The sequence below is a fragment of the Zosterops lateralis genome (genome assembly GCF_965231275.1).
Source record: "Zosterops lateralis genome assembly, chromosome: 3".
NCBI lineage: Eukaryota > Metazoa > Chordata > Aves > Passeriformes > Zosteropidae > Zosterops > Zosterops lateralis.
This window is the reverse complement of record NC_139764.1, coordinates 51,696,060-51,719,019: the sequence shown is the minus strand read 5'-3', so window position 1 is coordinate 51,719,019 and position 22,960 is coordinate 51,696,060. Positions and strand designations below refer to the sequence as shown.

At 42.6% G+C, this 22,960-nt stretch overlaps 1 protein-coding gene across 5 annotated transcripts in view; it reads left to right on the top strand.

Annotated features, from left to right (window-relative positions):
- Nucleotides 1–22,960, top strand: part of HIVEP2 (HIVEP zinc finger 2) — a 136,745-nt gene that overhangs the window by 38,017 nt on the left and 75,768 nt on the right. For 2 of the 5 annotated variants that reach the window (XM_083856877.1, XM_083856875.1), the window contains exon 3: nucleotides 22,804–22,865. The exons of the other annotated variants lie outside the window; for them this stretch is intronic. The gene's annotated coding sequence lies outside the window, so the exon portion shown is untranslated. The remainder of the gene's footprint in view (nucleotides 1–22,803; nucleotides 22,866–22,960) is intronic. 5 annotated transcript variants of the gene reach the window in all.

The window sequence follows — 22,960 nt, the reverse complement described above, 5'->3', positions numbered from 1 at the left end:
GCTGAGGAGCAGGAAACAAGACTTAGCACTGTTTCCTGACATCCAAAGAAATATAAAAGTACAAAGATACGGTATATTTTGTTTTCCCAGCTGACTTGGATTCACAGACGTGCACTAGAAAGGCACCTGCTCCCAGAGAGGGTCAGGAGTCACCCTCCAGAGCAACTGGGCAATCAGCCAGGGAATAACACAGAGCTGATCATTACCTGAATTTTCTTTGATCTGCTTGCTTGACTGCAGGAATGTAGGATGGGAGATTGTGATAAATGCATTTTGCTCAGGGTAAAGAACTACCTCAGGCTGATCCTGCCAGCTGTGCTGATAGGTGGATGAATTGCAGATTTGCAAGGTTTAAAGTCAGACTGGGCAGTAGGAGAACCTCCAGATGTTGGTATTTGTGAGGCTAACAGCAGTGCTAATCTGGCATGCTAAAGCTGACAGAAATGGCAAGTTAAACTGGATTTACAGCTGCTCTGTATTGCTAAAACAAGCAAAGCAGCCAGAACATACCAATGGATCTAGCTTAGAGATTTCAGCAAGGTTTCTCTGTCTAACTGGGTGAAGAATATAGCTCTGCAGTTGGAAGTTGCTGTGCAAGAAGAGAGCAGTTGACCAACTTCCAACTGCAGTTACACTGTGCAAGAGAAGAGGAGGAATAACATTCATCTTTCTTTTAAAGATTTTTTATTATTATTATTATTATTTTCTTCCTTTTTAAAAATTTGGTTTGGGGTTTGTTTGTTAGTTGTTAAATGCCAGCAGGAATATATTTTTTCTTAAAAACAAGCTTTGCTTCCATTTTAGTGAGAACCTTGTGTTTGAGATTGTGCTTGGAGGAAGTTTCACCCTCTTCAGGAGACCAGTGCAATATGGGTATATCTTTTCTAAGGGAATAAAGAGCATTGAAGTGATCATGTCTCAGCATTTCACAAAGGGGTGGATTTCACCTTCCAGGCAGTAGAGCTGCAAAGTAAGAAGGTGTCATTTTAAAATATTTTCTTTCTCAGGTAGAGCACTGGTAAGACCAGGTCCCTTGCTAATGCTGCACTTGACATCTTCACAGTTTTGCTGTTGTTGTTGTGGCTTCTGATTTCTGCACAGCCCCCCGAAACAAGGAAGCAGATGCAGCTCATTAAATACTGGCAAGTGCTTCCCAAATTATGTTGCACCTTCATTTTCCTGAGCTTTGACAAAGGAACTATGTATACAGCCCTAAATGAAGAGGCATCACTCCAGCCAACAATGTAGCAAGAGAGCCAAAGGATTCCTTCCTAGGTGTTCCTACCTGATACAACCCTCCAAACAGCCCAGCTGCCATTTGTCAGCACCTTCCCAGGGGGAGTGCCTCAGTCAGCTTGGCAGGAAGGATGAACAGAGAGCACCAAGAGGAATATCAAAAAAAGAAAAAGGGAGGAGAGAAATCAAGGATGGGGAGAGTAAGGAAACAGCAAAGGCAGAAGGGTGATCAGAGGAAAAACGAGGCTGGGAAGAGCACAGCAAAGGAAAGAGATATTCCTCTGGTGCCTATGAGGGAAAAGCTGGTTTTCAGATGTAATGTAGACAAAACCAAACTAAACAAAAAACAGAGCAAGAAAATTAAAATACACAAAATGGAGAAGGTACCTGAGGGAGCAGAATTCAGATTGACATTAAGAGGAGAAAATACATAAAACACATGGATGGATTTCATACCATGGTCCAGCCTATTTTAAATAGTAGTTGCTAAGTTTGGAGCATCAAGAGCTTGTGACCTTCTTCCTATAGTGGTTTTGGGGACTGGTGAGGAGCAGTAGGGCTATATTGGGAGGCTGCTGCTGGCACCAGAATGGGTGGTTGGAGGCAAATCTTTTCTGTGCACCATGTCTGGAAGCCTAAAGCCAGAAAGAATGTCCCCAAGGAAAATTGCTCATCCTGCATCTGAAGACTGACAGTCATAAAAATGTGCCTGCTTCTCTCTGAAGGTATCTGAGGAAGGGCTGTTGCCATGCAGGCAGGGGTAAGGGCTCCCTCTAGATCACTTTTCCAGTTGTTCAAGCTATCTAGGCTACCAGAAATAAAGAGCTGAATGGAAATTTTAGTTCTGGCTGTGAAAAAGAAGCTTCTGAATGAATTCTGCATCAAATAATGAATGTCTTCTTTCCTCCTCCTCTCCACCTACCTTGTTCCTAAACATTAACATTTCATGTCAGTTGAGCTAAGTTCGGTGTCAGACTCAGAGGATCCTGCTGAAAAATACACCCCTGTTTTGTGGCAAGCCAGAGAACATGAGAGGCTTGTGGCGTTTTTCCTTCTCAAGCTCTGCTCTGCTGGGAAAAACAGCTAAGGCTGTGTGAAGCTGTCTTCTTCCCACTCTCCTAAACTTTGCTCCTAAAAATGCTGCTCTCTCAACAGCTTTGCTGCTTCTCTGAAGGAGGCACGGCTTGGCCCACTTAGTGCCATGGCTTGCCAGGGGATGTTTTCTCAGATTGTGGTGACTTCCATCTTGATAGGAGGCTGAAGAAGATTGCTGTGGAACAACTCATTGGCATCGCTAGCTGTGTCATTTGAAAATGGTTACTTAAGCACAAAAGGGAAGAAAGAGATCAGAAATTATGAGATTTAAACCCTATCCAAAGTTCCAAACCTCCAAATAATTTCTGCCATTTCCGCTTCTTCTTTTCTAAAAACTTAGGTGGTATTTGCTTTATATTTTTCAACTTTTCTCCAGAACCCCCAAGGTAAGAAACATCCTTTCTTTGAAATAGGTTGTTTTGTGGGCAGTGGTACCAGTGTGTAACAGGCTGAGGCTCAAACCCTGGCTGACCACCACAGTGGCCATGCAATACCCAAGGGCTGAGTTTGAGGCATGTCTAGAATTCCTGCTCAGAGCCACCTACCAATTTTCTCCAGACTTCTTGGAATGTCACTACTGAAATGCAAGAGGATAACAAATGTCTGCAGAGGTGGAGAAATGTGCATTCAAAACAGTGGGATTGTTGTACAAGAAGAGGGATGGTTCTCTGGGCACTCATCTGTGAGATACTCTGCAGTATGTGGTAGTATTTCTGTTAAAAGCATGGGGACAGGAGAGACCTGGAGACCTTAATATTTTTTCCTACTATAGAGAAAGCAAGCGGTGAAAGGCACAAGAAGATGTTAGTGAAAATAGACCTTTTGACAGTGAGTGTGGTCTTGCTGCTGGTGGTGGAGTGAATAGGGACATTCCTGTATCTCACTGTAGTGATGCAGAGATGTACTGATACTTGCTTATTTTGATCAGGGCTGAAAAACAGAGACAAAAAAGTTGCATGTGGCTTTGGAGTGCTGTAATACACCTGGAACCAAAGCCAGTGTGATGTGGAAATTATGATGGCCGATGTTTGTGTAACCCCAAATCTCTCAACCTGTACCTTAATTATCTTCTCAGTTGTTAGAGGAACACCATCCTTCTTAAAGATGCCATGTGAACAGGACAACCATTTCTGCACAACAGGAGGAATTTTTTTTCTCTTCTCTTCTCTCACTTGGGTGTCCAGTCTAGCAATTAAGAATCAAATTTAACCCTCAGTGTTTGTTTCAGGCACTCTTGAGTTTTAAATTCCTTGCCAGCAGCAAAGCAATTATTTTTGATAGTCACGCTAGTTGTTTTTTAATTTGTTTATAATGATTCTAGGAGGTTGCTTTGATGTGGGAGGAGCTGAATTCTTTGGGTGCAAATATTTGCTGTTGAATCTCTTAGTCATTGAGAGATGTTTTCCTCGTTAAGGTGCCTTTACTGTTAAGGGTAAATGTCAAGCATCTTCTGACCCCAGAAACATGAAATATGTGGCTGCCTAAAGAGGAACCATTTGCTGAGCTGCAGCATGTGGGGGCAGGAGGGACCAAGACCAGCCCAAGCCTTCTCCAGCTTCCTGGGGAGAGGCCAAACAGCCCCCGGGCCCCTCTGGCTGCTTTGCTGCTGTGGCTGCCCACACCAACCCCCAGGAGCTGAGACCCCACAGGTGCTGGTTTCAGCTATTGACCTACATCCCAGCTGAAATGGCTTCACACTAAAAGATGTCACTGTTCTTTTCCAAAAAGAATGTGTCTCTTTTTTCTTGGGCTTTTTTTCTTTTAAATATATTCCCTTACCACTTTTTTGTATTTTCCAACTGCAGCTCTTTTAAGGCTCCCTGCCTCTGCAGTTTTTGCCTCTGTATAGTTTATTTTTGGAAACTGGGGAACCAGGAGGAGGGAGGAAATTTAGAGGAGTTAACTGCGGTAGAAGAAAGCTCTTTCCCTTCGTTTGCTCTTTCTCCCCTGTCCTTTGTTCTCATGACCTCTGTGGTCCGACCCCCATTGCATTGCTCATTCCAGGGCAAGCTGTAGCTGACCCTCTTTGTGCCCAGCGAGCGGCTCCTTCCCACGCCGTGCTGCTTTGCAAGCTGTGCTTGCTCCTTCCTCCCTGCAGTGGCTGCTGCTTCTCTGCTGCTTTTCTGGGTCAGCCAGTTGGCCAAAAAGTGGGTAGGTGGTCGAGGAGAGTTTTGGGAGCTGTGAAACTGTGGAGGCGCTTGGGAAGTTATGTGCCTTAGGGTAAAATGTATGCAGAGAAGAATGTGTTCCCTTCGTTGTTTCCTCAGGGGAGCAGCTCTGTCAGGGTGGTTGACTTTTTCCTGAAATGCCGGTGTGTTTTTTATGTTAGAAGTGTCACGTGCTGACTGCCAAAATTTGCAAAAAAACCCCCTAATTCTTTGAGACTGGGGAATAGCAACTGAAATCTGACCTGGCAGAGAGGCCAGGCACTCACCTTTTGGATTTGGTGCAGGCAGTGGTGAGTACTAACCTCTCAGAATGCATGAACTCTTCTGAACAGGAACAATAAATTCACCACAAAAATGTAAGGAGAAATTTTCTGTGAAGGAGCAACCAAGGACTCTTTTTCCTGTCTAGGCTTTCTAAAATTACTAATGCATAGAAAGTCATTGACCATACGGTAAGTCAGGCTGCCCTTTTGCTGAGACAGTATCTGGATAATTGAGATGCCTGTGATTACCCAGGAAAACTTGCTGATGTTCACACTGCTGTCAGGTATTGAAGTCATGCTGTAATATTTGTTGTGGTGACTTGCAATAGGTTTTAAAATAAATTGACATCACAGCACAAACTAGGAATTTTCCTATTTTTTTCTGTGGTTATGAAAATGCCTGAATAGCAGTGTAGTGCAGTAAATGTTAACCATCAAAAGCAGAGTTTATGTGTACTGATAAGAAGACATTGGTAGAGAAGGAAGTGACTTGAGTTTGATAGGACTATGGTAGAAATTAAAGCAGGGCATGGTGATAGACTCAGAGCATTAACAGGGATGGATTTGACTCAGCATCATACCAAGAGATGGTATTGAAGAAGACTTTAACTCTAAATAAATGAATTTAAAAAATGATGATTCTGTACAAGAAGCTGCACAACTGATGCAAAAAGCCAGCTAATAAGAGGATAATGAAATCAAAAGAACACAAAGTACTGTCTTAAAATATGGAAATGGAGGGGATTTTACTATGATGCTATTGCAGAGATCAATTAAACTGTGCAGAATGGTTATGCACAGTGTTTGCTGTAGGGAAGTAGCCGTTTTCCATAGATTCTAGGAATGAGTACTGGCATGCTGCCGGCAGTGATTTATTTTCACCCAGCCCTGGTGCTTGTGTCTGGCACTCAATAAAATCTTCCAGGGTAAATTATTTATTTAATTAAGAATGGCCACAGTTGCACTGAGAAACTGGCAGCACAGCAACAGGAAGTCTGTTAGAGATTGCATCTAACTTCTTACAGATAGGCTGCTTATATATGCTTTCATTAATTAATATAATAAATAATTGTATGTTGGCATTTTTGTTAATTAGCAACAATTCCTAGTCTGACTGCGGTAGTGTACTGCCATGCGTTGTAGAAATCTAATTTCTTGATTAGGTAACCCAGAGGTTTGTGTAGCAGGCTAAGACATCAGATTGTTGCTAACTGAGCTTTTGAACTTCTCATAGGAAAAGGAGATGTCAGTAAGAGAGGAGTCATATTTATCAGTGCGTAAGATGGAGCAACCCAAAAACTTTCATTTCAGTAGGCATTCCCATAAGAGCAAAGAGAGGTATCTCCCTCTTCCTATGCCAAGTTGGCAAGATAATGCTTTTTTCATCATTTAACATATTCCAGAGATAAGAGCTGGTAGTTTGAGGGAGTCCCGGAAGAGGGGAATTTGGGTATAACTAACAAGTGAAATTGTCTTTTGAGGAGAAATCCCTGAAAAGTCTCTATGAGATTTTGTACTTTTCTTCTGTGTTGTTTAAGAAATACAAAAGATGAAGCCGTGTGATCTAGTAATTGTACTTTTTTCAATAAATCAGATTTTTAAGAATGCTTTATGAGTTTGGTCCTTGTGTTCTTTCCTTGATTGTTGAGCAATATGAAAAAACCTTGCAAGAGGAAAAGGAACCACCTCTTTTAGAGGAAACTACTCATGGATTTAAGCTGTGCAGTTTACCATGAAAGGAAAAAAAAAAGGACAAAGGTTTTGAAAAATATCACGAATGGTAATTTCTGAAACATCAGGCATACTTGGGTTTCAACTGGCCTAGTAAGCAAATCAACACAGAACTAAATACACATTCTGGAGTGATCGCCCCTTCTAGCAGGTACTGGTGGTGGGGGACCAGCCAGGAGGCTGCAGCCAAACTGGGTCTCTCTCCTTTGCATAGAGTGGTTTGGACATTCTCCCTTCTTCCCCCTGCAGTTCCTTCAAGGCCCTGCTGGCTCTCTGATGGTCCCTGCTGAAGCTGTCCGCATCAGTGTCTGAAGCGCCTCTCAGCTTTGAGAGGTCAGCTTTTCTTTTCCTTGGACTGGATTCTGCAGTGCTGCCGAAGCTGGGATTGAGTGGGCAGGGGTTTGGAGATTGAGGAAAGGTTTCCCACTGTCCTGGCTGTGGTTTCTTGTTTCAGAGGGGCTGCTCCTGCTACCTGTCCTCTGCAGCCCACCCTGGGCTGGTTTGGGCAGTGGGGTGGGCAGTGAGCTGTCGGATAACCAGGGATTTCTGATGGGTGAGCACCTTGGATTGGCTCCCCAGGGGCACAGGCCAACTCTAGAGCTGGCAGGAGCACACAGCTGGCATGGAGAGGAAAAAGCAAAGTGACATCCTCCCCTCTTGGGTGGCAGCTCACCACTGGACTGACGTCAATGAAGCATGAAACTTCATCCTCAAGGGCAGGTCAGGTTGTGTGCATGTGAGGTCATTAACACTTACATACGATCTTACATTATCACAGTGCTCAGGGATGGAGAAAGTGAAGACAATGGAGTTTCCTGTGCTGCCCTTTTCCACTCCCCAGTTTTGGTGACCCCTAGTCATTCTCTCTGTGTTTTCCTTTCCAGATGGAGTTAGAAATGGGTATACCTTCTGAATTATTTTTTTATTGGCAATACCTGTGGATGAAGATTGTTTTTACTGATTTGCAGTCAAACATCAAACTGAAATAAACGCAATTTCAGAATAGTCTCTTTGCAGTCACTGTTTCTATTTTTGCTTTACAGTATCTCTGAGGTACTCCTAGTTCTGTGCACTGGAATTACAGAGTCACAGACTAGTTTGGGTTGAAAGGGACCTTTAAAGATTATCTAGTTTCAATGCCCCTGCCATGGGCAGGAACACCTTCCACTAAACCAGATTGCACAGACCCCCATCCAATCTGGCCTTGAACTTTCAGGGATGGGGCATCTGCATCTTCTCTGGGAAACCTATTCTGTACTTCACCATCCTCACAGTAAAGAATTTCTTCTTTAATCTAAACCTACCCTCTTTCAGTTCAGAATCATTGCCCCTTGTCCTATCACCACAAGCCCTGGTAAGAAGTCCTTCTCTTATAGGTCCCCTGTAGGTACTGGAAGGCTGTTGTAAGGTCTCCCCAGAGCTTTCTCTTTCTTCTTCAGGCTGAATACCCCCAAGTCTCACAGCCTGGCTTCACAGGAGAGCTGCTCCAGCTCTCTAATCATCTTTGTGGCCCTTTCCTGATCCACTCCAACAGGTCTGTTTGACTTGTGGTTGTCACCAGAGCTGCATATGGTATCCAGTTGGGGTCTCACAGGAGCCCAGTAAAGGGACAGAATCATGTCCCTTGACCTGCTGGCCACGCTACTTTTGATGCAGCCCAGGATGCAGTTGGCTTTCTGTGCAGCAAGTGCGCATTGCTGGATCATATCTAATATTTCATCTAACAGAGTATTGGGTTTGTGTAGCAAGGTTTTGGTAGCAGGGAACTACAGTTGTGGCTTCTGTGAGAAGCTGCCAGAAGCTTCCCCAAGATGGATGTGCTGCTGGCCAAGGCTGGGCCTATCAGCAACAGAGGTGACACCTCTGGAATAACAGATTTAAGAAGGAAAAACGTTGCTGCACAACAGCAATTGCATCCAGAGAAGAGCAGGTGAGAACATGTGAAAGCAACAGCCCTGCAGACACCAAGGTCAGTCAGTGTAGAAGGAGGGGCAGGAGGTGCTCTGGGCACCAAAGCACAGATTCCTCTGTGTCCTGGGATGCAGACCATGGTCAGGCAGCTGTGTCCCACAGCCCATGGAGGTCCACTGTGGATCAGATACCCACCTGCAGCCCATGGAGGACTCTATGCTGGAGCATGGGGATCCCTGAAAGAGGCTGTGACCCGATGGGAAGCCAGTGCTCTCTCCCGTGGGAGGGACTCCAGGAAATGAGTATGAGGAGTCTTCCCCCTAAGAAGGAAGGAGCAGCAGTGGGCACAACCTCATTCCCCATTCCCCTGCAGTAGTGGCAGAGAGGAGGTAGAGAACGTCTGGAGTGATGTTAAGCTTGGCAAGAAGGGAAGGGTGAGGGGAAAATTTTTTTAAGGTTTGATTTTATTTCTCATTATTCTACTCTGGATTTTTTTGACAAGAAATAAAACTTCTTTGCCCACACAGAGTCTGTTTTGTCTGTAATGGTAAGTGGTGAGTGATCTTATCTCTCCTTATCTCCTTATCTCTTTTGCTGTGTTTTTTCTCCCCTGTCCATTTGAGGAAGGGAGTGACAGAGCAGCTGTGGTAGGCACTCAGTGTCCTGTCAAGTCAACCCACTTGGGAATACCCCCAAGTCCTCCACAGGGCTGCTCTCAAACCATTCATTCCCTCTCTGTCCTAATTCTGGGAGTTGCCCCAACCCTTAGCCATGTTGAATTCAATAAGGTTCATACTGGCCCAATTCTCAAGCCTATTAAGGTCCCTAGAGATGGCATCCCTTCCACCAAGTGTACCAATGGCACCACTGGGCTTGGTGTCACCGGCAAACTTGCTAAGGGTGCACTCAATTCCACTATGTCATTAATTAAGGTGTTGAACAGAATCAGTCCCAGGAAAGTTCCATGAAGAACACTGCTTGATGCAGATCTATCTGGACATTGAGAGGTTGACTGCAATTCTTTGGGTATGGCCACCCAGCCAGTTCCCTTTCTATTGAATGGTCCAGCCATCAAGGCCTTATCTCCCCAATGCAGAGAGACAGATGTTGTGTGAGACTGTATCAGAGACCTTAAAGAAGTCAAGGCATTAGTTTCTTGCCTTATCCACCAGTGCAGTTACTGTAGAATAATATATAGAATAAATCTGTCATGTTTTGATGATTAATGTTATTTGGTCCCTTCAAGTCACGTGGCATACGTATGATATGAACATTGAGACTGCTATTGTTTTTCATCACCATATTCTAGAAATACTTTAAAGGAATTTTGGTGAAGAATAGATCTTAAAGTATTTTTAGTTATTACCTTGGAATAGGGTTGTACACAGACAAGGCTATTGCTATCAAATGCTAGTTTCTTATTTCAAGAAAACTCGGTTTCAGGTGCTCAGGCAATAGCTTTCTTTAGTTTTATGGTTTGATTTATTTCAGAACTTTGACATAAACTCTCTAATTTACTGTTAACTATGCTTCCAATGTACTTATCTTAGACTACATCAAAGGTAGTGTTAATTTGAAATTTAACTTCAAGTGTACTTATTTCCACAAATAAAAATGTTATTTTTCTGTTAAATATCTAAAATAAGCACAAGTCCCACCACCATCATCCATTGTTACTCATCTTAGATTTCTTCAGGGATGCTTGAATGCAAGGGGAGGTATCAGAGTCCTGCTTCCAAACAGAGAAAAATCAATATGTAGTCTCAGAAACCTGTGCTTCTATAATATTTTAATTTTGTTTTTCAGTTATAATCAATATTACCTGTTTTGCCAATGCTAGCAGTGAGAGAAAGGCCTTAAGACATTGATGGGCAGATAGACTGAGAATAGCGTGAACTATATTTGTGTTTCTCACATCAGTGTCCTGGTTTATCTAATGTATGATATGGTGACAAAATGCACCATACTGTGCACAAACCAGAAGTTGCACAAACTAGCCATGTTCTAGGTCTCCTGGGTGAAAACTGGCAGAACTGACAGCTGGTTGTAAAAAAACCCAAAAAAACCCCACAAAAAACAACAACCCCAAAAAATGAACTGTGCCAAAAATCTCCCTTTCCAAATGGCGTAAAATTCCCATTTTATGTGAACAAAGGTTTTTGACTGTTCCGTGTTCAAATAAGCCCTTCATCTTTTAATTGATGTAGAGGTTTGGATTACAACTGCTTAATGAGTATTGACTGAGTCTGTAGCATCCTTTTCTTAGAGGTAAATGTGAAAGGAACATTAGCTGGAATGTTGTAGTAAGGTGCTAGAGAAATGGAGCTCTAGAACCCTTCCAAAATGCCTGGCTACTGTGATTAACCCATTCTGTCTTCCAACTGGCAGATGGAACACGGGAAGTTAACTTTCCAAAGATAGGTGGAAGTTGCAGGATCAGCCTGATGCTTCCCATACATTTGAGCAGTTTCTGCTTTATAGTTGCTGTTCAAACACAGAAATACACAGTATTTGCTGTAGCTTCCTTTTTCCCAATCAAGGTTTAAAGAGACCTTTTGAGGATTATGAATGCAGCCCTAAAAGTTAGTCTGTCTCACAGTATTTATTTTGAGCTTCAGATCCTGATCTCCCTTCTATGTTTAATTTGATTAATGGTTAATAGGACCATCCAGAGTTCTCCACAGAGGTTTATGGCTTTAATTAAATGCACAGAGACAGCCAGATCCAGCCAACCTCTGCCTCTTTTAGCTGGACAAGTAGGAAGAGAACAGAGCTTTAACCCTGCTTTCAACACAGACTCTTGTTCTCTTGCATCCTTTAGGCTGCCAGTGGCCTCTGGTCTGGCTTAGAGCAGATGCACTCACTCAGAGGTGCCAAAGAGTTGTTCTGGCAGCTGCCAGGCAGCTGTCTGCCACCACAGGCTCAGCATTTCCTGGGGCAGCTCTTCCTCAGCAGTTTTTCTCCAGCCAGGAGAGATCTCCTTTTTGAGATTTGGACACTGTTTTGTTGACCTCTCCTGTCACACTGGAGATGGTGTTCAAAGTATGTGTTAGCATCCCTGCCTTGTGGCTTTCCTAGCTTTGGAGATGTGCTCCAGCTGTGTCCCTGCTGGACAAGGACATGCAGCTCCAAGGAGATGAGGCTCAGTAGTACCCGATACAGGCTCCAGGAGAGGGGCTGGAGGCAGAGGGGTGGGAACAGGGAGGGTGGAACGGGGAGTCATTCCCTTTGACAGACATCAGAGTGAAATGAGAGGAAAGCTCTCCCTGCTTGCCAAGACTTGTGTGATGGCAAAAGGGAGGTCCTGGGCTCTGAGCTGTGAAATTGTCTGATCCATCACCAGCTAACTTCAGAATGTGTGGCAGAACATAATAAATGGCTTATAAGCTTTTTAAAGGCTCCTGATGTAGGGGGAATTGTACCACTTCTGAATGGGTGAGGGGCTTCCTGTGTTTCATGCAGAATTGCAGGTTGTATTTTCCCATGGAGACTTACTACGAAATGTATTTATGTGCTTCACCAGTTCTTGGTAAGGTGGTATTGAACACAGTTATACCTCTCCTATTTTTCATGGCACTTATGCTATTTAAAGAGCTCCTGCAGTTGAGAGCACTAAGGGATTTGAGTGTTTTGATTCCTGTATCTCTGTATCTTCTGTAGGAAGTGGTTTGTTTTATTCCAGGGCATTGCATTTTGGGGGCACCAGTGAAAGACCTGGGAATGTCAGGAGAAAAGAGAGAGACTGCTGCTCAGTGTCTGCAGGAAATTGGTGAGGAAAATCAGCTAGATGGCACCAATATTTCTTCTTAGGGCTGTTAAATTAGGCCATGTGGACTGGCAGCATATGGATGCATGAGAGAAACATGAGGGCTTTACGAAACAGTTGTGCTAAAAATAATTTTCGGTGTTATTTTTAATAATGTTATCACAGATGAAGAAAGTGAGGTAGAAGTTCATAGCCTGAGACAATTCCTTCTCCTGCTTTACAGGGTAAACACTATAAATCCTTGAGTGTTTGTTTGGCTAGGTTATGCTTTCCAAAAGTATGTCAATGAAAAAGGCATCAAAGCCATAAAATATGTTCCTAAATTTAGATTCTAAATGTACAATAAAAAGTCAGTAAACTCTAAGACTCCTAAGCACCAAAATTGCTTTCAAAAAGGGGAGTTGGATGTAAAAATCAAATATTTTAAAAAATAAGGATTTTAATATTGCCAGAATTTCACAGTCAGTGTTAGTAGGCTCAGCTATAGCCTAGTAAGTTTTGTTGCTGTCTGGGCATGAGAAGGATCCTGAAACTGTTGAAGGGGGCAGGAGTATTGTAGGATTATCAGTTGATTGGTTAATTTAGAGGATTATGTTTTTAATGCCAAAAAATCCAGCTGCACAGAATTGCAGAATAATTTAGGCTCAAAGGGATTTCTGGGGATCCTCTTTCTAGCCCCTGCTCAAAGCGGGTGCACAGTACGTGGTTTTACATGTTGCAATAACTTACCTTTATATGTTTTTGATTTGTGCAAGAAAGATTAACTATTTGGGTATATTTCTTTTTATGTAGTACAGAGGCAAATACCAAAGAAGGATAAAAATTAAGGCAAAAGTTGATCCAGATAGCATTTAAGCTGCACCAAAACATCCCATACCATTTTGCATATATTGGGCTTTTTTTTTTAATGATTAAAACCCATTGCTCTAGGGTAGCACAAGGGGCTTAGTGTAAACATTTGTGAATTAATTTTAAATTGTTCTTTTCATTGCTGGCTAATACGCAGGAGGAATTGGCAAATACTGAGAGCAAAGGCGATACAGCACTTTTTAGCCAGTGGTTCTGTTTAGACTTAATCACTATAATGCAGTGTTAAAATTTACAAAACAGCTTGTAATTGTAGTAGCTTATTTAAACCAGCTATTTGTGGTTATGTCTGCTGAGGAAACTTAAACTTCAATGTTCCCCAGCCATCTAATAGCAGCAAATTGACTGCGGGTCTCTTGAAGGAATATCTAAATGTAGGCTGTTGAATAATCCCTTTGGGGGCCCTGTAACTATTTTTGTGCCTGGATATGCGTCATCAGTGGGTATTTTCTCTGGTGACTAGCTTACATCAGTAGGTCTCCTACCATACGCTCTATCAGCGAGTGACTTATGATTGATGGGAGTCACGGCTGCTGTTTAGCTTTTATCTGTGACCTCAAATAATGGACAACGGGAATTTCCAGGCTGTTAAATTCCTTGAATGACTGAAGACGCGGGATGGCTCTGCTGACAGACGCAGGTAGTGCCCAGATCCTGGGTGTTCACCGGGGGCTGGGGCGGGGAGGAAGGAGAGGGGGGTTCCTCGGCGGTGAATCCGGCGGTGAATCGGAGCCGCGCGTTGCGGGAAGTGGCCGCGCCGGGGGAGCGCCGGGCGGCAGGGATGCTCCAGCTCTCCCGGCTCTCCCGGCTCTCCCAGCCCTCCAGCCAGCCGTGCCCGCCCGTGGCACTGCCGTCTCCATGTGTTTAGCTGGCTGATCTTCAGGGCACTTTGTCCGTTCGTTTGAAAACAGGGAGACACGCAGTTTGCGGCTCTGTGGAGGGAAGCGCTGTGGAATTTTCAGCTGCAGTCTGGTTGGTTTTTAACCCTTTTTATTACCATCAGCGGCAAGTGGATTTATTGGCAGGCTTCACCCGGTGCTGCCTGCACTAAGTCGGAAGGTGCAGTAGGCTACGTGGGCTTAAGGTGAAGTTGCACCTGCCACAGTGAGCCACTGTGAATGCAGTCGTGGTGCATTTCCCGGTGTTCAGCACTTCATTTTAAGGAAAAATGGACTGCAGATACTGAGTTATCTCCCCTTTCTACGTCCACTCTGCCTTTCTGTCTGATGTGTGAAATGGGGCTGCAAGACAGCCACAAGATTTTCTTTGTTACCTGTGATGAATTTAGCAGCTTGAGTCAGCCCTACAGCAAGGCACTTTGTCATCTCTTCTTCTTTCCCTCCTGTCTCAATCCCTTTGATAAAGCTATGATAGGAAACAAGAGATTGGCTCTCTGTGAACTTGTGCACAGAAATCTCTCAAGCCCTTCTCCTGGTAACCAGGCAGTAAAAATGACAGATATGGATGCTCCCAGTGTGATTGAGGATTTAAAAAAAAAATAATAATCCTTAACGCTGTTTATCGCGCGGCATTGTTTGGCTGAGGGAGGATAGCAGCTGGATCCAAATTCCTTCTCACCACTTCTTCCTGTTGGCAGGTGGCCTTCCGCACAGGCTGGGCTTGCAAACTCTCAGGCGGGTCTTACTTATTCGAGTGCCCACTATTCTTTTTCATTCAGGTGACAGCGGTTTGGGTTTTGTGCAAGATTTTGAGACTCGAAAAGTTTCAGAGGGAAAACAGGAGCTTTGTTTGAACTCGCCTGTGTGCTCCCTCCTCCGCATGTACTAGCCCAGAGGTCGAAGTTAATGAATGAAACCAGGCTTCCTGCAGAAGCCAGTTAACCCCTGTCTGTGCCTCTGTTGACACAGCGCTTACAGGTGTGCGCTGCCATGGCATGGGTGCCCTGGCAATACGGGCTGTGTGCACCTTTCTGCTCCCTTCAGACAGGTGCCTGGTCCAGCACATGAACTGGCTCTGAAGTAAATTTCCTAATGTGCTCTGGCTAGTTGAGTGCTGGTTAAGAATTGCATTCAGCAGAAGCAGTAGAATGAAAAGCAGTGATTAAAAAGAGGCTTAGAAACTCAAGAGGGGGAGAGGAGGGAATGGGAAGTCATAATTGAACTGTGATTTAATGAGTATACTCTTCCTTTTTTTTTTTTGGTTTATATTTTTTCAGTCGTTTCAGTAAGGTTTTGGGATTCATGACAAACTGGTTATATAATTCAAAATCTGTAAAAGGTTGAGCACAAAACTGTTTGATGAATCTTGAGTCATTTGCATTAAAAATCAGTGGATTTTCCTAGGCTGTGCTTTGAAGATGTAAAGCTTGCTGACTTGGTTGATGCTACTATATGTGTCATTTACCTCAGCTTTCTAGGAATCAAAATGCCTGGCTACACAGTCATATCTTTTGGCAAATATTGACCTCATTTGCCCCCATTTTTAGGGGTATCATGTTTTAGGGTAGTGATAGTATTTTAGGGTAGCTTTCATTTACAGTATTTGTGCAAAAGCTCAGCATTACCACCTTTCCAGAAAGAATCTGCAGACCTTCAGAACATTTCCAGAAAGGGTTGCCGTTTTCTAAGAAAAAGTGTTGGCAAGTTGCCTGCTGTTTCCTGATGCTTGGCACTGAGGCCAAGGCAGAGGGATGGAATCCAAACTGGCATGTGGCAGGGTGTGTAGGTACCTCCCTGTGTGCTGTGACAGAGATGTCGCGTTGGGGACAAACTTAATTTAGGTGCTGACCCTGCAGTGAAGTCACGCCCCGTGGATGCCTGGGTCTGTATGCCTACACCCTGTTGCCTTCAGTGACTTAAATGCAGGCACCAAATTCTACTGGCACAGCTTGAATTGAGAAATGATGACCGCAGTAGCTAAAGCCTTGTTTTTCCAGAAGAGCCTTCACTTATTCAATGTCCACCTTTAAAATCTTGAAAGTCACTCTGTGCAGTGGCTAACCAGATATTCATCTGTTTAGTTAAAATAATTAGGTGTTGTGAGCAAGGGATACTTCACATTCAACAAAAATCAAAGTATTCACGGCTGCACCTTGTAATATCTCCATCTGCAAACCTCTCCCTCCTCCAGCGAAGTGTGTTGGTGTTTCAGTGTGCAACTAGTTCCCAGTGGGCACAGGACTGTAATTACCATACCTGGGAGGCAAAAACGGAGACTGAATCTGACACAGGAATATCGGGGCTTCATTCTGAAATCTGTTTAAAGATTAAATACAATTCTTTTCTCTTCCACCTCTCTGTTAAATCTATGACTGTATACTCTGTACAGCTGCTGTAGTGTTGGGTATTTGTTGGGGGTCATGAATTGGTATTCAATAGTTTTGTATCATTTCTACACAAAGTACTCTGAGCTCTTAAATACTCTTGAGAGTAAAGAGGTGCTCTGGGATAGAAAGAAGAGATAAAAATTAGAAAGCTCACCTTGCCATGACCCACCATTTTGATGGCACTATTTTGTTTGAAGAGTGACTGTATGGAGCAGGCAATGCTGCTCATTCATTAGTGAAATCATAAACACATGTAAATATACGTTACTAGTGTGAGCTGGCTATATGTTGTGAAATACTCTGAAATATGAGGCAAAGCAGTGATTTGACATTTTCACGAGACGTCGTATATTTTGTTTGTTTTAGTTCAGTATCATCTGTTATAGTCATAAATACTTGATCTCTCAAGATGGTCTTTGTGTTTTCATAAAGTCCAATTGAAATCAGTGAACCAGTTCCCAGATGCTTAGAAACTGCAGTTTTGGTCAGGTTGTGTAAGCAATGGCTTGTGTAGTTTCACTGGTTTGTTTTGGGTTTTATTCCTTGAAGTATCATGGAAGAAATAAAGGTTAGCCATTGCTTCATTTAGGCATTGCTTTTCTGTAGGGAAAATAGGGAGTCACTCATAAACATTGCTTATATTTGTAGTGATCAAAGTAACAAAAGTGAAGAGGAAGAAAAATAATGTGGTGAAATAATACAAGAAAAGTAGAGTGTAAAGAAAAGTTGGAACAGTGAAAAAAGTTATTTATTTTGTGAATATCATTTTTTAAATCCACTTGATCCAGTGAATGAAGAGCCTTCCATCTTTTTTGATGTTACTGTATACAGTAATGTGAGTGAATGGAGTCAGATACACTTCAGCTTTTCCTGTGTGTTCTGTGCCTGAAAACCTTGGTCCTGAGACCTTTAGTCATCAGCTCAGTCCTCCCTGCAAGTGGCCAGCAGATTTAATAAGACTGTTGGAGATCCAGGACTAACGTACTGTTGTCAGTAAGTTCATTGATTTATAAATGTTACCCTGGGATCAAACAGTTAATTTGGATTAAATCCACCTGTTTGTTGATGCATGGGGAAGAAGAGAGAAGGAATATACTGCAGGTAACAGCTGTTTACTGTGGCAGATGTGGCAGACAGGAAGGTTTATGTCAGGAGTCTGGCACCAACTCCTGAAGTCTTTTCTTGGTCTCTTGTCTTGTTTCCTGTATCTACACGGAGCAGTAGTTCTTGTAGCGATTTTTGCTCTTGGCAGTATTTCTCTTTTAGTGCCACAGAGTGAGCATTTTTCCTGCAGGACCTCAAACAGCTCAACAAGTGGTCAGCTGCCAGTGACTCAGCCCAGTGTCTCTGTCCATCTACCTGCAGCCACCAGCACTCCCTACCAGCAGCCTGTTCTCAGACAAAAAGCCAGGTGTGAATCCTGAGACAGGAGCGGGTCACGGACAGGGTTATCCTGGATAAAGTCCTGTACTCCAAGGAGACAGTGAGAGAAGAAGCTTCCTTCTAACCCAAGTTACATTTTTTCTGAGTCACATCCTGGCCTTTTACACATCCTGGCTTGGAAACTTGCTGTAAAGGAGACAAGAAAGAGACACCACACACTGACATCTCCAGGAGCCTTGATAATGTCAGGGCACCTGACGGTACAGCAGCACTTCAAAAATGGCACTGTCATGAAGGATTTACATGATACTGCAATAGCTAATAGCACAAGGGCAGTACAAGCTACTTACTCAAGATTGCTGAGGAGTTTGCCAAGTGTCTGTAGTTTCATGACATGACTTTATCCCTCTGCAGACAGGCCTTTAGCACTGAGGAGTTTTCCAAAAACTCAATGAGTCTTTCTCAAGTAAAATTTCCAGTTGCTACCCTGCTAGTTAAAAATAATAACAACTAAGTTAAAAAATTAAATTCCTCACCAGGTAGTAATTTTGTTTCCACAAACTTTTTCCAACATCCTCTAGGATGGACTCTCTTTTCTTCCTATACACTTATTTATCCTTTTGGGTTGTGAAGTGAATGTATGTTTGGGGATTGCTCTGTGTGCTGCTTGGGACCATCTTTGTTTAGGGACAGAGGAGATACAAAGTCAATCCATGAGGTCATGACATCTTCTGTCCCTTGCCTGGGAGGTAGGATAACAATCTGCAGTGTGAAACTCCTTTCTCTCCTTCAAGGAATTGTATTTCTTTATACAAAGGCCAGCCAGATATTCTAATCTGGAAGTCTGCAATTTGAGAATGAAAAAGGGGTTATTACAACTAAGAAACAGAAAACTCGTTAAACCCCCTTTCACTAATATGCAGGGAAAAGTGATAGTAACCAAATTTTCTCAGTCTAACCAAATCATGGAGCATGTCGTTGACTAAAGAAAATAGGAGCCTTTTGAGGCTGCTTTACTCTTAGCTCTCCATCCTCCATAAAGCTCAGAGCTGTGCACTGATGAAATAGAGCCTGTCTTTAGAAGTGAGGTAGTGATTTTCCACCCTCTTGACTCTTGACCAGGAGCTCAGGTCTCATGCAAGCCGAAGCTTGCTGCTGGTTACAGAGGGAGCAAGGCTGCAAATCAGAAGGTCAGTTGCTCTTTTTAGTTTATCATTTTATACCTTGATTGCTATTAAATTAGATATCGCAGTGGTATCAGAGCCAAGATCACCTAGAGGGGAATGTCTCAAAGAGGTATCAAGTAGTAAAATGATGCACATAAGCCATACGAATATTAATTTAATTAGTAGGAAAAAATCATGGTGAAAGTCTGTTCTCTTGATGGAAACTAGAGGAGCTGGTTAGCTTGAGCAACTCAGAAGTGAACTGGACAAAATGCTGAAAAATATACTACATAGATTTTCTTACTTAGATACAATATAATCCAATAGACTTCAGTAATTTCCTTTTTGATCGCATTTCTGGGATTCTAAGATCACTTTTTAAAAATGGTAATTTTCTTGCCTATCTCACTGCAAACCTTCTTTGTGAATTTTTTTTTTTGTCAGTTTTACCACAGAGGGAGGCATTTGCAGTAATCCATCATGGTGGCATTTCTCATGGCCATATCTTGCCATTGCTCCATTGTAAAATTCTCAGAATACTTGATGGGAGTTTCGCATTATATTGTAAGGTATTTATATCCAGCTGCTCTTTAGAGGCCCAAGTCATATCCGTGCTCTATTTCCATGGTAGCCCTCTTCCAGTTCTTTAAAGATACAATTTGGCTTTACAGGAAATAATAGTCATGCCTACCACACTGTAACTAAAATATTCAGACACATGAATCTTTTCTTGACTTCCTATAAAAATGTCATTTGTAACTTTATTTTGTTTGTTCTGGTTTGACTATAGTATAAACAAGAGTTTATTAAAACATTAGCTCTAAGTTACAGTTCTTTTTCGAGACTGCTAGGTCTTACAAAAAATATCACTGAAACTGCAGGCCAAAACCACATATTAACAGAAAAATGAATAATGAGTCTGTTTTCATATGGATTTTTTTAAAAAGTACAGCTTGTAGTTGAACTAAGTGTACTATTTCCTCCACTTCAGTTGGGAAGCCCTCATAGGCTTTTGACAGTGCCGCCAAAAAATTAATGCTTCAGCTGTTTAACAGGTATCAAAAGCTGGTTTGACACTTGTAATCTCTTCCAGGAATTCCCTTTCCCATTTTTCCTCCCTAAAAAAAACCAGATAACAAGATGCTTATATAGTAGAAATGGAAAGTCAGAGCTATTTTACGAAGCGTCGTGCATTCCTTCCAGCCTTAGGAGATGAGGCATGACATCTCCATGACAGGGTAGGAAATGCAGGCACTCTGTTGTGTAAGTAGCACTTGCTTCAAGGATTAGCTGCTTGCCAAGATAGCACAGATTTAAATGTTTCCTAAGCCATTTCTGAGTTTTTACATAACGTGGCAGTGACAGGAGAGCTGTGGAGATGGCTGGGTAGGGACTCAGAGCAGCAACCAAGGAAAGACAAAACCAGAGGAAGCAGAGAAATACGCTGCATGTGCCAGCATCAGCTGACACAGCAGAACTGATGGCAAAGGGAAGCAGCACCAGCCAGGCTTCTCTTGAATTTCTGTCCTCACTTTAACATGCAACAAGATGAGACAAACTGAAAGAAGACGCCACTTGAACTTTTGTTCTGAAGCATCTCAAAAAGGCACTGAAACATAGACTCAAAGGTCAGAAGTGTTCTCTTTTCTGGAACAAATTCCCAGGACAGCTGTTAATATTACTCTGTCTTTTAAGGCTAATCTTTGAAAGTATTCAGTGATACATATTAAGAAATATATAGTATTACTGTGGCTGTGGTGAGGGACGGTTTGTTCTTCTCTAATAACAGAAAGGAGATTGTGTGTTAGAAAGAGTGAAATAATTAAAGAAATTGCCAATAAAAAAGCCACTGTGTTTGCAGAGGGTGCCCTTGTGTGTTCAGCAAATGCCAATTAGAGAAATGCCACTTTATGTGTACGATGGTTATTACTGCACAAACAGTTGTACAATTACGTGCTGGGTCAGAAGGGGAAGTTACCTTCACCTCACAGCCATTATTTTAAAGCAAACACAAATACCAGGCACACAAACATCAGGCGCTGCAGCAGTAAAGTAGTGACTCTTTGAAAATGCAGGCTAAATAAAAAAAAGTCCATGTAACAAGCCTTTTGGAAGGCATTTTGGAAGGTAATTTTTACCGTGTCTGCACTATGTACATTAGAAACATCATCTTTACATAATGGGGAAGCACACATTTCCTTTCCACTACTTGAAATACAATTGATACACTGTTATGTTGTTCTGATGCTTGGAAATATGAAGAGACTATACAGAATATACATTTCTTTCAGTTACCTTCTTTGATACTGAAATGTTTGTAGTCCATGTGCCCTTGTCAATGAGTTTGTGCACTTCCTTCTGTTGTGCTACCAATGGTCTGATGTCACCATCATCTGATGCACTCTGCTCTCAGCTCTTCTGTGGCTCTGAATGACTTTAGTAAATGGAATAAAGGGCAGTTCTGCAAGTGACCTTGTGCAAAACATGTCCTTGGGTGTTTATTACTTGCACTTCATTGTAGGTGTTCTACTTGGTATTTTATTTTGCATATTTTGCCTGAACCTTCATTAGATTCAGATCTAAATAGTCAGAATGAGCTGGGGATGCTGTGGCCATCCTGGGCACACACAGGATAGCTGTGCTGTATGTGGATTCATAAGGTTTGCTCTAAGGCTATCAGGTTTGCCATCTTTTCTAATGTGGTTGCCATCTGTGCTTGTTCTGGCTTCTCTCTGGGTCGTAAGAAAGAACAGAGTTCAGCGGGGATTGTGTTACCGTCAGTGGCCTGAACCTTTGTGCTTGCTTGACCTCATGCCTCTAGGAAGCTCAGCCGGCAAACATAGCACAGACCTTTGTGGCAACACCCTCTGGGAGCGTGGGCAGCCTCTAAGGTTATCCTGCTTCCATATATGCCGAGGTATTTTCATTGACATGCTCTTTTCACGGATTTGAAATCACTGTGGCTTTAAAGTAAGAGCTGTCCCTAAAGTGAAAGCGCTGCGCTCACCCGAGGACCTGCTCGAACCCGGCATCTGCTGGGGCAGGACGGGGTGGCAGAAGTTAAACAGAAAGCGTTAGTTTGAAAAATGTTATGAGGTCACCATCCTTTTAAATTGGTTTACACAGATGGCTGTCTGGTTTGTTGCTTTGTCCTTGCTTAATAGTAACTGTTTATGGAAAAACGAATTGCTTTGCAGAAGGAGGTCCAAAACTCATGCTGTTGTTTCCCTCACTGGAGGTCTTCGTGTTTTTATGGGCGTACAAAGATTTGGCCTGAAATGGAGATTAATTAGGAAGCACAGTGAATAATTAACTGTTTGACTTATTCCTAAGCTTTGTAGTCACCGGGTTAGAAATAATTTCCCAAACTGCAGGAGATAAGAGAAGGTTATTCCCGATTTCACAATGTCCATATTGTTAGGGCTTTGTGCTGTGTGTACTCTGACATCAGCTGATACCTACGCAAGCTGGGTCCAGCTTCTCATCCAAACCACTTCCTGGGGTTTTCTCGGGAATGGCAGTGATTCAGAAGACACCACAGTGCCTCAGAAAGCCATTTTTTAAACATTGCACCCAGACTGTGTGACCATGAAACCAAGTTCTTAGGAAAGAGTTTTGTTCTTAAAAATACTCACTTTTTTTGTTTGTTCTGCATTCAGATTTAGATGTACATTGCTTGGCTTGTGTCCTACTGACCAGTTCAGAGACTCACTTTCTGTTTTGTGGAAGATGTAGGAATATGACGTACACATGTGCCATGAAGCAGGAGCCTGAAGCCAGTCTCCAGGCAGAGATGCTGATTTTGCATCGAAAATTGTTCCTACCTGAAAAACCATTCTAAAAAAACCCCAACCAAGTAATAGACAGGATTATTTAAAAAAAAAAAAAAAAACAAAACAAATCTAAATAATGGTGCTCTGCACTTTTGCAGGACTGTCTACTTAAGAAGCTGAGAGTGAGTTAGGAACATTGATGAAGCCTCTATTCTGTGAGGTGGGTATGTGTTTTTTATTATGATTTTGAAAAAGCATAAAAAATTCAAACCATTTGCCTGAGTCCAGCCACAGAACTATTTAAGAGCTGGGAAC